This window comes from Benincasa hispida, chromosome 11 (assembly GCF_027475165.1).
Source record: "Benincasa hispida cultivar pf3 chromosome 11, pf3_genome.v1.1, whole genome shotgun sequence".
NCBI classification, from domain to species: domain Eukaryota; kingdom Viridiplantae; phylum Streptophyta; class Magnoliopsida; order Cucurbitales; family Cucurbitaceae; genus Benincasa; species Benincasa hispida.
In genome coordinates, this window is record NC_143488.1 from 18,078,674 (window position 1) to 18,095,497 (window position 16,824).

Here is a 16,824-nt window from a genome sequence, read left to right on the forward strand (position 1 = left end):
AACATAAAACAATGGGATATATAAAACAACAACAATATATTAAGAATATGTCAGGGTTTCTCACAGCCAACTGAAAAGCAAATGCTGGAATCATCTTGAAAGATTCTTCAAGTGATCATCGAATATAATTCACTATAGCTTTAGGCGTGATCGAATGACTACCATCAATGCTAATCTTCTTCTTGATGCACTCCTTAATAACATAAAATGATGCTTGTCTATTGCCAGTCAACACAATATCCAAAGAGCATGAACGCTCATGATCAAAAATTATAATTATCCACGTAGAATTCCCATCATCTCCATTTTAACGAGCACGAGGCAACTATTTACATCCATTCATTGACAAGGCAACATAGTACCAAAACTTGCTTATTTAGTTTAACAATCTGGGATTGAAAGTTATCTCTAATTGCAATAGCTCGTATAGGATTCAATAATACATCTTTGAAAGGAAACATATTATAAATATTAACTTGTAACTTAAGGGAAATCTTCGAGAAATAAATTATTTCATAATAACGACCATCATCATCATTAGTATTACTCATAGCTTCATTGGGATGTATACCATCCAAGACTATTGATAGGTTATTTGAAAATACAACAATCAATGAGCAAAATTTTTCAACACCACTAGAAATCATACAGAACAACCATTTAACGTCATTATCTTCTCTAAGTTTCAAATCCTTCTTCATAAAATCCTTAGATCTAACGCATGCAAAAATCTCAACGTTACCACAATTTCCTACACTACTTATCTTATCGATCATGAAAATCAATTTCAGCTACTTTGTAATCCATGTAATTATCTCTCTTGTTGAAACGACTGTTATATAAAATTGGAACAGTAAGAGTACCTATAAAATGCAGTACATAATAAGACATAAATGCATAATAATTATTTAAAAATTCTCTATATCATAATAACGATCATTCTCAGTATACAAACACATATAACAATACATTCAATATATACCTCAGTATGAAATTTTTCAAATAACATATATGTCATATATACATACATGATATAACAAAATTAATATACCCCAGTATATAAATTTTGAGTAGTAAGATATCTATAAAAGGCAGTACATAAGAAAACAGATTTCTCATAACGGTCATTCTCAGTACACAAATTGAACAATATATACATAATATATATTATACAAACACAATGTATACATAATATATACAGAAAAAAACAGAAATAACAAGAAAAAAACGAAATAACAGAAAAATCATTAAAAAAAAAAAAAAAAAATCGAATGCATGAAGAAAATGCATGCAAAAAACGTAGATAAAGACGAGTGGAGAAGGATAACTAATACATGAAGACAACGGAAAAAAAAAATGCATACAAAAAATCGAGAAATGAAGAAAAAAAAAACACAAACCTTTTTATTGCCAAATGAAAGAAATATGTAGAGCAAAAACAAGAATCATTGAAAAGAGTTTTAAACAAAAAAAAATATATTAAAATGCATTAGAATATGAAACATCATTCTTGGAAATATTAAATATACACAAAGAACAATAAAAGGTGGCTCAATTAATGATTACACACAATCCAATAAGGAAAAATCAGGAAAAAAAAAAAGGAGAATAATTTAAAAAAAAAAAAAAAAAAAAACAATTATGCACGAAAATTAAAAAAAAAATGTAAAACTATCTACAAAAATTAGAAAAAACATTTTTAAAAATTATAATCAAAGATGATTTTTTATGTAAAAATCTCTAAACTGAACCAAGCTCAACAATAGACTCTTTTGGCCCAAACATCACTTAAATCCAATGGTTTTGGACTCAAAGACCATCAAATCTAAACTCAAATTGCCTCACATAAGTTTCATAAATAGAGGAGCTCCCATTAATTATGGGTTCAAAATTTTAAAACTTCATAGAGAACTTAAAGGACTCAATGTTTTTGAAAAATCATTCTTGTCAGAAAACTCAAAGCCTTCCAAAACAGTGAAATCAAAACTTTGTTTTCATATGGGAGACATTGATCCTTGTCACCATGAAGCTTTCAATATACAGAAACTTGTGAAGAGATATTTTCATCTACAATCAAATGTTATTTACATTCCATATTTTTTAAAAAAAAAAAAAAAGAAAAGAAAAAACTGATTACTTTTGTTGGGTGTATTTTGAATTTGGATGCTTATTGAAATGATTCTATATATATAATTTTGAAAATTGAAGTTTATGGTTTATTCATTACTACATTGAGAATTATTTAATCTTGCTAACAACTATCAACGGAAAGAAATAGTCCAAATTTTCCTTCATAAATTATATATTTATTTAACCGTGTTTTAATGAAAGAAAATTAAGTTTGTCGATGCATGAAATCCCCCTTTTGAGATAGTGTGTGGAAGACAACGACTTTTACCCCTTGTTTTCGATGATCTATATGTACGAAATAGCCCTCAAACCTATAATTTCGGTAAAAAGTAAAAGCAAACATCTAAAGTAGCTTAGACCTATTTCGAGCTATTAGAAAATTTAGATATTTATTTGTTAATTGATTCACATATAAATCATACTTGTTTATTCCTTTCTCGATTTGTCAAAGTGTAATGAAATTAACATCATTAATTAGAAAATTTGCACTAGGAATTAACCATGGAAGGAATGAGAAGGGCACTCCAAAACCAAGACATCTTCTATTAGCTCTATTTCCACTTCCACAGCTTAGAAAGCATATGTTAGTGAAAGTAAAGTTATTACAATAATAATGTTGGTAACAAGATAAAGCCTAAGGTAAATAATACACAAACCAAACAGAATTTGGTGCATTTTCCCTTGATAAGCTATCTCCAACTTATTAAATATTTATGATAACGATGCATTCAAAAACTAGGTCATGTGCCCTTAAAATTATATAATATACTTCAAATCACAGCTATTGCATCAATTTTAATCTTAGCATTTTTGGGTAATGCTCCAGCTTGAAATGTTGATCGAGATGGTGCAGGGGAATGTGGAAAATCTGCACAAAAAAACACCATATTTCAAAATTTAAATTTTGTATTCTCGATTAGTAAGGATCGTTCATTTGATAGAACTTACATTTAGCATAAATTTGATTCACTAATGTAAAGTCTGCTACATTAGCCAACCTGCAACAAACAAAGTATGAAGTAGGAACGGTTACGAGCATGTTTGGGAGTGATTTTGAAATTGCTAAAATCACTTTTTTATCATGTTTAATAAAATCGCATTTAATAGTGTAAGGTTAACCAAGAATTAAATTGATTCTAAATTATTAAATTCATATTCTGAGTGATTTTGGATGTAGCCAAAATTTATTTTAACAATTTCAAAATCATATACAAACTTGCTCCTGAAAAACATGGACGACTTGAGAGTTACAATTTTGTAGTTAAAAGATCTAAGAGTTCATTTTTCTCATTTTCTTATTTTGTTTGTCTACACATCGACAACCTATCTTTCAAAAATAGGCATAAATATTATTTTGATATTTAACCTTTTATATTTTGTTTTCATTTAGTTTCGGTTAAACGGTTGATATAATTAAACTTATCACAACTCGTTAACTTAAATTTTTGGGTTAATTGATGATTTAATAATTTTCAAATATTTTAAATCATGAATACTAGCTTGAGAGAAATCGTTTGATCTTAAATCTTAGAGCCTGTTTGAAATGACATTTAAATCACTTAAAAGATCATTCAAAGTCATTCCAAATAAGCTGTTAATGAGTTACTTAACCCCAAATCCCAAGACCATATTCCAAAATACACAACTTTGGATGGAAAAAAAAAAGTCATAAATGCAAAAAGATGTAAAGATTTCATGCATAATAGTTGTCTTAACCACTCTATCATAATCAGCCCCTCCAGCTCTCAATATTGCACCAACATTTTTGAGGGCCTGCATAATATTTCATTTGCTTAGAAATTTGGTCTACAAAGAACAACAAAATTTACCACCTGCTCAGTTTGGTCTGCAATATCATCTGAGATCAATTCCCCTGTCTGCATTAAACCATAAACATTCATACTCAATTATACCTCATAAAAAATGTGCACGAACCTGGGACAAGTAATTGTACCTAACTGATTACTTGAACTATGTTCGAGTTAGACATTGAAAAAAGTTACATAATTTACTCAAAAAAGAAGCTACCTCAGGAACTAAACCTAGGGAGCCAGACACATATACAACATTGTTGGCTATGATACCCTGAGAATATGGCCCTAATGCTTCTGGAGCCTTGCAGTTTCAATAACTATGATATCTGCCATAAAAATTAACATTGATATTAAAGGGGTGGTAAAATCTGTAGGGGGTAAAAATTAAATTTTACTCTTAAATTTAACTTTTTTAGTGTTTAGAGATTAAACATGTGATTTGACCTACTTTACTTTATATAAACTCTATATTAAAAAAATGAAAAATTACAATTTAAATGATGAAATATAATTGAGCAAGCAATTCTTATTTTACTAACTTCAAATTTAAGATGAGAACTCAATAAGTTTCCTTTCCATTTTTTCAATTAAACAAGGGGGAAATAACACTAAATTACCAATCAGTTGAACCACCAAGTTTGAATCTAATAGCAAAGAAATGCTGGATTTTAAGGGTTTTAGATCCCAATTAATAAGTATTCTAATTTTAGGGGTTAGACTCATATTCTAGACTTATTGCTTTTACAAATATATATATATATATAAAATCTCAAACCATGTGATACACTTGATACAATTGATGCACTTGATACTATTGATATGTTTGATATACTTGATACATTATTGATATACATTTGATACACTTGATACATTACTAATATATGTCTGATACATTTGATACATTACTAATATATGTCTGATACGGATAGACACTTAATACTCTTGATATAATATTGATAAACAATTGACAATGACTAGTTATTTAAGTGTTTAAAAAATCATAAAAATGATTTTTTTAAAAACATTTTTTTCTCTAGTTATTTCAAATACATCCAAATTATCAAAATGAGTATAATAAACTTAGTGTTAATGAGTTTTAGGTTGAATCTCTCCAACTTATTGTACGTTTGTACTTAAGAATGAAAGAAACAACATCATTTAAAAGGAAAAACTACAAAATGGATAAAGAAAAAATGTAACAAATACAAAAATCAAAGTGAGTAATAACTCATATGGTTGGAAACAAAAAATACAAAAAATATACATATCAATGGAAAAAAATATACAACGGATATACTTTAAATGTGGTATATTAGTTGACTAATATATCGAAAAACATTGGTTTGTTAAGAGGACAAAATTGAAATACGAAATAAACGAAAATTTAAATTTGAGAATTTTGTCATATTTATAATTTTTCATAGGTTAAAATCACGCTTCTAATTATAGATTTTGTATTTACCGCCTATTACTAATTTCCTTAAAAAACCAGGCCATATTTTTTAAAAAAAAATTATGGAAGAAAAGTATGCGATCTTATGGCTTTTTCTCACATATTTTATGTGGTAACAAATTTCCTATTTATATATTTCTTAGATTTTATTTATCCACAGATATGGGTTGCTTGTGTACTTTTAAAAATATAAGGAAAAATACAGAGCATTAAATCTCTCTCAAATTTAAGTTTTTTTTTTCCTCTTTCTTTCTTTCTTTCTATGATGCCTTCCACATCTCTTAATGGTAGTTAGCTTTGCTCCTTCTCCAACACAACTAATACTGATAATTTGGGTAAATTAAAGTAATATTATAATTAAAAATAAACGTCGAAGTGAGCTTAGTTCAATGATAGTTAGCTTTGTTCCTTCTCCAAAAGATCAAAGATTCAATCCCTCTACTCGCATTTGTTGTAATAAGCTGGCTTATGTTATTGATTCCAATATGAGACCAGAAGTATCCTTTTTAGTGGAAACTTACTATGGTCCTTGATAATTGTGGGTCATCCCTAATAAGTTACAACTATTTAAGAAAAATAAGTCCTTTTATTTATTTTTATTAGAATTAGAATGGGTCTCAAGATTCAAGACACATTCATTAAAAAATAAAAATGAAAAAATCATTGACCATTTTTATTGCAAATGGGTTTTTTATTTTTTTATTTTTAAAAAATACTTTAAAGCAAAAAAAAGTTAACGAATTTCTTTAAAATAACATTTACAAAAAGAAAAAATCTGATGAAGCAAAGAGAGAGTGAGGGGGGTATTACCAGTACATGACTTGGAAATGGCAAAGCATTTGAAGGACATTTGGCGGCTTGAAATAGATGGAATCGAAGAAGGTCGCAGCCGCAGGAAGACCGCAGTGCCGACTGAGGGAGTGACGGATCGCCGCCGTGAAATGGTGTTGGAGGCCGGAATTTGGAAGTTGTGAGCTGCGGATGAAGCCTTATGTGTTTTGCCTTCTTAATTGAATCCTTCTTCCTCAGAGTTCAATTTTAGTCGCCCGATGGAACTCAATGCTTTATTTACCCACCTTTTTTATTGAGCTCCAGGAGGTCCACCCCCAATAATATTCCTTTTTTTTTTTTTTTTTTGAGTTTCCAATAATAAAAATTATTTTTATGAAAATTATTATTAAGATTTAATGGAATAAAAAACCTAATTTTATATTAAAAATTAAATTGTTACAAATTTTAAAGTACATGATGTAAGTTGTTACGAAATTTAAAGTAATTTAAAAACTAAATTGTTATTTTTAAGAAAGTTCTGGAACCAAAAATGATTTTTTACCTTATTGTTTTTAGTATAACAAAGTGGATACGAGGTTTGAACCTCCAACTAGGGGTGTTCTAGGTTGGATTGGGTTGAAAGACTTTTTAGACTCAATCCAATTGTTCGAGTTGTAAATTTTTTCAACCCAAATAACTTTATTAAAAAATGAACCCAATCCAACCATGAAATATTTGGGTTGGGTTGGTTCGAGTTAATCAGGTCATTTATTTAAAATTTTATTCAAAACGTAAATATGTAAAAATCTAATTTGATTATTTTCATATATTGAATTAAGATTAACAACTCAATTTCAAATTATATAGTAAAAATTTTCTTTCTAAAGTACAAAGAAACTATTTTTAAGAGTTGTTAAATAATAAATTATTCAAAAAAATATTATAATTAAATAAAATTAAAATCAATATATGTATAAATAATTATATTATAAGTAATAAAAATATAGTTTAAAGTTTAATAAATTCGGGTTGGTTCGGGTTTGTTTGGGTTATATTAAGTGAACCCATTAACCAACCCAACCAACAACATTTTCATTTATTTGAACCTAACCTAATCCAAATGAGTTGATAACTCAACCCAAACCACACGGATTAGGTTGGGTTGATCAATTTTTTCAGGTTATCGGGTTTTTTGAACACTCTTACCTCCAACACACATATTATTAAAAAAGGAAAAAAATATTTATTTTTTCAATTTTTTAGTACAAAATTTATATCAAATTGAGTTATGTTTAATTCGATCATGTCTTATTTACATGAAACACATAAATAAAATCAAATGATGTGACATATGTACCTACCACTCAATTAGAATTCAATCAACACTTTTTTTTCAAATAAGTTATCATTCTCCTCTTAATACATCATCAATGTGAACTTTTTTTCTAGTTATACGTAGGGTATGAGAATCGAACCTCTAATCTCACGATTGATAATATAAACTTATGTCATTTAACTATACTCGTGTTGTCATCGATCTGACTCATTCCTTATTTGATCTCAAATTTTTAATTAATTACTAGTTACAACACAAATTTTTACATTTTTACCATTTTTCAGGGACACGCGACCTTTTCATCTATTTTTTAATTTAAAAAATCCCAATAATGTATTCTGAACATGTTATTTGTTTTGTATGATTAATTTAATTTATTATTTTTTTAGTACATGTATTTTTTGAAAATATCAATTTACACTCTTAAACTCTATTGACTATATCATTTTAAATTATGAACTAATAATTATATCAATTTAAATTCTAAATTTTAATACATATTTTAATTTACATCCTCTATGTTAGACTTTCATATACAAACTTTTATAAACAGGTCAATTTAGACTCTCAATTAATATTTGAAAATTATCCATACATTGGTTTTGATTTTCCATTATATTAATCCAAAAATTGAAGAAGTATACATATGTTTAAGAATTAAATGCATGAACAATTTTCAAATATAATCTTAATAATAATAAGGTTAAATTGATTCACTTATTAACCATCTACAAATTTACTTGAAACAATTATATTTTGCATAATATTTTTCAAACCACGTATGAAAGAAAGTGTTCATTGTCTAATTGATACACTTATAAAATTAAAACTTAAAGATTAAATTGATATATTAGTTCATGATTTAAATACAGTTTTTTTATTATCAATTCAATGCATGTTTTATTTGATTTGTTATTGAGGTTAGATTTGACTGATTTAAATTGATACAAACCTAAACTTTGTAAGGCAATTGACTTTCTAGTTTTTTGTTATAGCCATTTTTTTATCAACCAAGTTTCTTTTTTCTTTTTTTTCTTTTTATCAATTGAGTTGTTTTAGCCATTTTTTATCAATTAAGTTTATTTTTTAACAATGGATTTTTTATTACCTCATAGTCTTAATCTAATTATGGTCTTCATAGTTTTATTATTAAATGTTAAATAGATATATTTAATACTACTTGATATCAATAATTATTTTTTTGATGAAATAACTATATAAATATATTTAGCTGATTTAATTTTATTTTTATTTGTTATTATTTATTAAGGTCACATAAAATATTCAAATGGAAATCATTGTTATTACATAATTGTTTTTTTTTTTTTTTTTTTTAATATAATTGTGGGGTGGAGACCAAACCTTCGACTCTTAAGAAAGATCACTTAGCTAAGCTTACTTTAGCTATTGTTATTTCATAATTGTTGATCGAATGAAAAAAAGATTAAATTGGTTATTATGGGTTAACATTAAAAAAAAAAAAAACTGAAAGTTAGCATAGCTTAATCGACTTACAATGTGTTGACGATCAAAAAAATTTGTAGTTCAAATTTTCATAATTCAATTGTATTAAAAAAACTAAAACAAATATATTAAATAATATAGTAATAAGGTGGATTTAAACATAGATTAATGTTTATAATTAAAAATCATAGTACATATCCATTTGATTTTATTTAATTAGTCATTATTATTGATTTCATTATGAGTTTGTGATCTCAAAGTTGTATCTAATAGGTATTTAGATATTTTTTAAAAAAAAAATGTTAAAAATGTTATAAAAACTTTTACTACTGGGTCTAATACATCAGTAAAGATAGACAATTTTTTGAAAAATAAAATATAAATTTAACTGAAATAAAACGTGGATAAAAATTTGAATACACGTTTAAATTTAGAATATTGATTTAATATTTTTGGTATGAATACACTTCAGTTTGGAGATAAACTCCTTTTCACTCATTGCATGAAATCTCTTCTTTTCCAATGGCAACGCCTGTAAAAGCGTCGGGAAAAGTACGGTAAAATCTCCATCAAGAGAAAAGAGTTATCCTAATGCGTTTTTGAACGTCGTTGGGATAGGTTGGTATTTTCGACGCCATTTTTGTAGGCGTTAGTCCAAAATTGGAAAGAAAAATATATGTTTTGGGACTTATCTGGATGCCAAGTTCATTAGCATCGAGTTAGGTAACTATGCCTAACACTATCTTATATGGCGTGGGGTAGGAAATTGATGTTAGCATAAATTCTTTATATCTATATTGAATAGATAAATCATAGGATCATTATGTCAAATTATCAAAAATAATATACCGGATTTCATTGCAAAATTGATGATAGCTTCAAGATGATGATGGATTATTCTGGTTTTCCTCAACTAAAACTCCGAATGCCCTTAGTGGATCTCTCTAGATGGGATTCAAGAAAGACTGAGTGCTTATTGTTAAGGTCTCTTTAACATAGAAATGAAATTAGGATTCCTATTAAACCCTAATTAACTAGGAATGAGCTTCTACCCATTAAGTCCATACTCAATTAGGAATCGAGGGCCTTAATTAATTAAGCTCAATCTAATAAAATAAGCCAATGTGATAAATTATTAATTCACATACATAGTCCATATTTTAATTAAATATATTATTATTTAAATATGTCTAACAATCTCCCACTTGGGCTATGTCTATGTACCTAATATAATTAAATCACATAAACCTTAAACGCGCATAAACAGGTTATTTCAATAATAGAATTCCCCTTTAGTTCAATCTGGTCCATCTCTTGTATTAGCACGGAATCAAGGCGGCTTTCGTCACTACCCTTATAACTAAACCTTCCTTGATCACCAATTCCAATACATTCAATGACATAGAACAAGTATGGATGGATAGCATGGAAACTACATGCAAAGTGATCTAGATCATGCCTGTTTCCAACTAGTCCAAATTCCTTAATGAGATCATTCTAAAAAAAAACTTTATGCTAAACTGCATGCATGATAAACAAGTTCAGATAATAAAACATAAACCATCAACTTTATTCTATATAGAAAATAAACAAAATAAGATCAAAGAATATCCTCAATAACAAACTCCCACTAAACCATGGAATCAGAAAAGTGACTAACACCCATGTGAGCAACATGCTCATGAAAAACTTTAGGTGGTAAACCTTTAGTCAATGGATCTGCCACCATAGAGTTTGTTCCTATGTGTTCCATCGAAATTTGACCATTTTGAACTCTTTCTTTAACAACCAGAAACTTCACGTCTACATGCTTTGACTTCATATTGCTTATGTTGTTGTTGGAATACATTACAACCGACTTATTGTCACAAAATAATTTTAGTGGTCTTTCTATGCCAACCACTATCCGCAGTCCAGTGACAAAATTTCGCAACCATATTCCATGATTGGATGCCTCATAACATGCTATAAACTCCGCAACCATGTTAGAAGAAGCCATAAGTGTTTGTTTAACACTTTTCTAAGATACAGCTCCTCCAGCCAACATGAAGATATAGCCTGAAGTGGATCGCAAAGTGTCTTGACATCCAGCATAATTAGAATCAGAATACCCAATGATCTCCAAAACTTCTGATCTCCGATAAGTGAGCATATAATCTTTTGTTCTCTTTAAATACCTCATAACCCGTTTGGCTGCTTTCCAATGATCCATCCCTAGGTTACTCCAATATCTGCCTAACACTCCAACTATGAACGCAATATCTAGACGCGTGCATATTTGAGCATACATTAGACTTCCAATGGCCGATGCATAGAGAACCTTCTGCATCTCATTAGTCTCGAGTGTGGTCTTGGGGCATTGACCTAAATGAAATTTATCACCTTTAGCGATCGGGGTATCTCCTGGTGCACAGTCTTTCATGCCAAATCTACTCAAGATCTTTTCAATGCAGTTCTTTTGTGACAATCTCAAAATACCTTAAGAACGATATCGCAGTATTTCAATTCCTAATACAAAAGAAGCATCACCAAAATCCTTCATCTCAAAATTTCTTTTGAGAAATCTCTTAGTGTCATGCAATAAACCTACATCATTACTACTATGAGTATGTCATCAACATATAACACCAAAAAGATTGATTTACTCCCACTGAACTTGTGATATACACAATCTTCCACAATGTTCACCTCAAAACCAAATGAGGTTATCACTTCATGAAATTTGTGATACCATTGACGAGAGGCTTGCTTGAGACCGTAGATGGATTTCTTTAATTTGCACACCATAAACTTTGAATTATCAGACACAAAGTTTTCTGGTTGCACTATATAAGTCGTCTCATCAATGTTCCCATTGAGAAACATAGTTTTTACGTCCATCTGGTGTAGCTCTAAATCAAAATGAGCTACCAATGCTACGATTACGCTGAAAGAGTCTTTCGATGAAACTGGAGAGGTCTCTTTGTAATCAATGCCTTCCTTTTGAGTAAAACTCTTTGCAACAAGACGAGCCTTATATCTTCCGATATTGCCATGTGAATCCTTTTTAGTGTTAAATATCCATTTACAACCTATGAGTTTTACTACTGATGGCAATTCGACAAATTACCAAATGCCATTGTCTTTCATGGATTTTATTTCCTCTTCCATAACATTTCTCCACTTTTGAGAGTTAGAATTTTGTAGAGCTTGTTGGAAGTTGATTGGATCATCTTGATGTTCTTGAAGAAACACAATATAATCATCTAGAATTGCACTTCTCTCTAGTAGATTTCCGTAATGACACTTCTTGAGGTTGTTGAGTTTGAATCTCAGGTTCAACCATGAGGACTTCAATGTTGTCTTAATCTATAATTGGTTCAATAGTGATGTTAGGAATTGGAGCCTGAACATCATCTATAACTACATTAGGAAAAGAAACTAATTCTTCTTCCAAGACAACTTTTCTTATATTATCTTCCCCTCAAACTCAACATCCTCAAGGAATCTAGCATTTCCCGTCTCAAACAATGATCTAGAAGTGGGATCACTTGAAACCCCAAGAGTGTTCATAATACCCAATAAAATAGCAGTTAATAGTTCTTGAATCCAATTTTCTATCATTAGATCTTTAAGGCCTAACCTCAATTGGACAACCCCATATGTGAAGATGCCTAATACTAGGCTTCTTTCGTGTCCATGGTTCGTAAGGGATTTTAAATATTGCTTTACTAGGTATCCTATTGAAGATATATGTTGCGGTCTTTAATGCCTCACCCTAGAGAGATTTTGATAAAGAAGAATGGCTAATCATACTTCTTACTATATTCTTAAGTGTTTTATTTCATCTTTCTGCCACACCATTCATGTTGGGTTTACCCCGCATAGTGTATTGTGGGACAATTTCACATTTCTTTAAGTATTTGGCAAAGGGCATTGGACATTGTTCACCTAATCCATCATATTTATCGTAGTATTCACCACCACAATCAGATTTGACAGCCTTAATTTTCTTTCCAAGTTGAAGTTCAACTTCAACTTTGAAAGATTTGAAAACGTCCAAAGATTGTTACCCATATTTTGAATAGTTGTTTATGAACGTAATAAAATATTGTTGTTCATTCCAAAAAGCCGTAGGGAATGGACCACAAATGTCTGTATGTATTAGTTCTAAGACGTCTGAGCATCTGTTGGCACCTAAATTTATTCCATATCAAATGCCTTTAATTTACCTACGAGATTGGACATTTCCATAATGTACTCCCTTATGTTCCCATTGCTCTTATACCTTATGGAAGTTAAAGAAGTAAAAAACACTACTTGCTTCCCCTTTTTTCATTTTTTAGCAAAATATTTCTCAATTTGAGCTAGGAACTTATTGGCATTTTCACTTTTCGTGATAGAGTCCTAAAAATACTCCAGAATGGAGTGCCTAATGTTCATCAGACACATGCAATTTGACCGTTCTCACTTCTCTTTATGAGTCGTATTCGGTTGTTCCTCAGTAGAAGTAGGTTTATTGATCCTTAATGCAAGGTCCAAATCCATACACCCGAGAAGTATCTCTAGGCTTTCCTTCCAAATCTTGAAGTTTGATCCATTCAACTTAGGGATTGAACTCAGATTTTCAGACATTTGAGTAAGACCAACTGAAACAATAAACAACAAAACATATGCTCACAATTAAAATATAACAAAATAATTTTATATATATGGTGGGCCCCTTTAACAAGATACCTCTCAACGTAATAATCAAAGTACTGACAATTAACTCTTTAAAAAAAAATAGCCTTTCTTTGGACCGACTACTTTTCACATGAGTAATCCTTATAATTGCCACATACTCATTACCACATGCATACCCACAATTTGGCCAAATAATTATCTTCCTTTAGGCCGATAATTATCCGCATAAATTCATGAATATGCACATCTTATATTTCATAATTAAAACGATCTAGATAATAGATGCTACTTTGGTAACATATTATTTTTTACCAATTCAATCTAAAATATAAGATACAATAATATAATAATATTATTATACAAAAAATAAAAGAGGAAGAACACCAAATGGTCTTTTACAAAATTCACTTAATAATTGCATACACATAATACAATTAAAGTAACATAAACATGTGAATATCACAAAAACAATCAAATTGTAGATTTTAATTCACAAACTTATCAATAAAAAACTGAGAACCTTTTCCAAGAATTTCACCAAGTTATAAATCAATAAAACTTAGAAATGCGGGCAAGAAGTTTAATCAGCAATTAATCCAAATAGTTGACAAATTCAATATTATCAAACTATTAAAAAATAAATTCACTAAATTCAATCAGTTTTTTTTTTTAACCTTAAAAAAAAACCACCTGTGTCCAAAATTATCAATCACAATTCAGTTTTTTTTTTTTTTTTTTTTTGAAACTCATATTCATCAATTAAGTATTAACATAACTTTTCAGTTAAAAAAAAAAGAAAAAAAAAACAGCGACAACATTAACTTTTCCATTATTAATCAAATTTAAAATCGAACTCATAAAGTCATCCATTAAGAATTAAAGAAAAAAAACTGATAATTAAAACCAAGAACCGCCGGCAAGACTTTAATCGGTAATTGACCGATACCTTCGCCCAACGGCAACTCCAGTCAGTCATTAACCGAAAGTCTTGATGGGTAAAACTTGCAGCAACTAAAGACCTAACTCCTTCGATCGGTCTTTAACTTTTTTCCAGTGGATTTCATCACATTGGTGGACTTTTGTCAAGAATGTTGAACTGAACATCCTTAATTTTGACAATAATAGAACTAAGATTTTTTTTTTTTTTTTTAAAAAAAAACTTTAGGAAACCACGTTCAATCAAAATAATCAACAAAAAAAAAAATCACTTTAATCCACCACTAGCACATCATTCATAATCGGTGATGGGTATGCCAAATACCACAGACAAGAATACGGGTTGCAAGAACACATATTGCCAAAGAAAAAAATGACCGCCGAGATTTCCATCCTACCGTCGATGAGTTTACAACGCTGCTATAGTAAGCCGACCATTTTTTAAAAAAATTCTTTAAATTCTTTACCGAAACCAAAATTTAATCAACAATGCCAATGGAAAATGCATAAACTAACAATCCAACATGAAATTCATGCTCTGATACCACTTGTTAGCATAAATTCTTTATATCTATATTGAATAGATAAACCCTAGGATCATTCATGTCAAATTGTCAAGAATAACATACGGATTCCATTGCAAAATTGATGATAGCTTCAAGATGATGATGGATGACTATGGTCTTCCTCAACCAAAACTCTGAATGCCCTTAGTGGGATCTCTCTCTAGATGGGATTCAAGAAAGACTGAGTGCTTATTGTTTTGGTATATCGGGGACCATAGCCTAAGGTCTCTTTATATACTAGTTCAATTAGGGTTCCCATTAAACCCTAATTAACTAGGAATGGGCTTCTACCCATTAAGTCCATACTCAATTAGGAATCTAGGGCCTTAATTAATTAGGCTCAATCTAATAAAATAACCCAATGTGATAAATTATTAATCCACATACATAGCCCATACTTTAATTAAACATATTATTATTTAAATATGTCTAACAATTGAAACCTAGCTTCATTTTTGGCTAGGATATCTTGACAATTAATGAAAAAATTGTCAAAAAGACGACTTTTCTTGATGTCATTCACGACAATGGGAGAGGATTTTTTAAAATTGTCTTCTCCCTTTTCTTTTATTTGTGTCGCCCAACCGCTCTATCTTTCTTTTCCCTCTTTCCTTTTTTGCTACCACTATCCCCACCTAACAGTAGTCGACCTTTCCCGCACCCCACCTCCTTTGTCACTACTCCATTTCCCCTTCCATGTTTATCGCCTATCTGCATTTCCTCTTTCCATTCTTCCTTTATCACCTTACTCCTTCCCATTCTATGCTTTACCACATCCCCTTCCCATTTCTGATTGAAATGTTATATCGATAAACATCCACAACACGTTCAAACTTCAATACGGGTGGTAATGAAACTCTACCCACCCCCCACGACAAACATGTAACCTCCCGAACATCAAAAACACACAAAACGCCTCAAGAATGACCAACACACATAAAACTCAAATTTGTCCCCAAAATGGTTTATCTCAATCCCCCCCCCCCCAACACATTAAACTTCGTAAACATTCATAAATACACAAGATAGCCAAGTTCAAGGACAAGACGGGTGTAATGAAACTCTACCCACCCCCCACGACAAACATGGAACCTCCCGAACATCAAAAACACACACAAAACGAGTAAACAATGACCAACACACATAAAACTCAAATTCGTCCCCAAAATGGTTTATCTAACCCTCCCCCCCCCCACCACAACACATTAAATTTCGTAAACATTCATAAATACACAAGATAACCAAGTTCAAGGACAAAACGGGTGTAATGAAACTCTACCCACCCACCACGACAAACAAACTCTACCCACCCAATCTCAACCCCCTCCTCCCCTTAAAAGCGCTTTCTTTTGATGCAAACAATCGTTTTAATCTCGGTATCAATAGAAAATGGTGCAATACCTTATGTGGTATTTTTTTACCCTTGCCATCATTAACTTTGTACCGAGACTCACCACAAACAGGGCATTGTTGCAAATCTGCAAACTCTTTCCAATACAATACACAATCATATTTGCATGCATGAATAGACTCATAATCTAGGCCTAAATCACACAATTTTTGCTTGGTTTTATAAAAGGAAGTAGGTATAGAGGTGCCAGCTGGAAACGCTACTTTTAACAATTCCAGCAATATGTCAAACGATTTGTTACTCCAGCTGTTTAGAACTTTGATATGCATCAATTTCAC

At 30.1% G+C, this 16,824-nt stretch overlaps 1 pseudogene across 1 annotated transcript; it reads right to left on the bottom strand.

The window, feature by feature from the left end:
- Positions 1-2,757: 2,757 nt before the first annotated feature.
- Positions 2,758-15,894, bottom strand: LOC120091727 (uncharacterized; annotated as a pseudogene). Its single transcript, XR_016524501.1, has 7 exons — positions 15,759-15,894; positions 6,208-6,402; positions 4,159-4,270; positions 3,963-4,007; positions 3,830-3,903; positions 3,079-3,128; positions 2,758-2,998 (listed from the first exon to the last, which is right to left on the bottom strand). The product of XR_016524501.1 is annotated as an uncharacterized LOC120091727 (transcript).
- Positions 15,895-16,824: the final 930 nt, after the last annotated feature.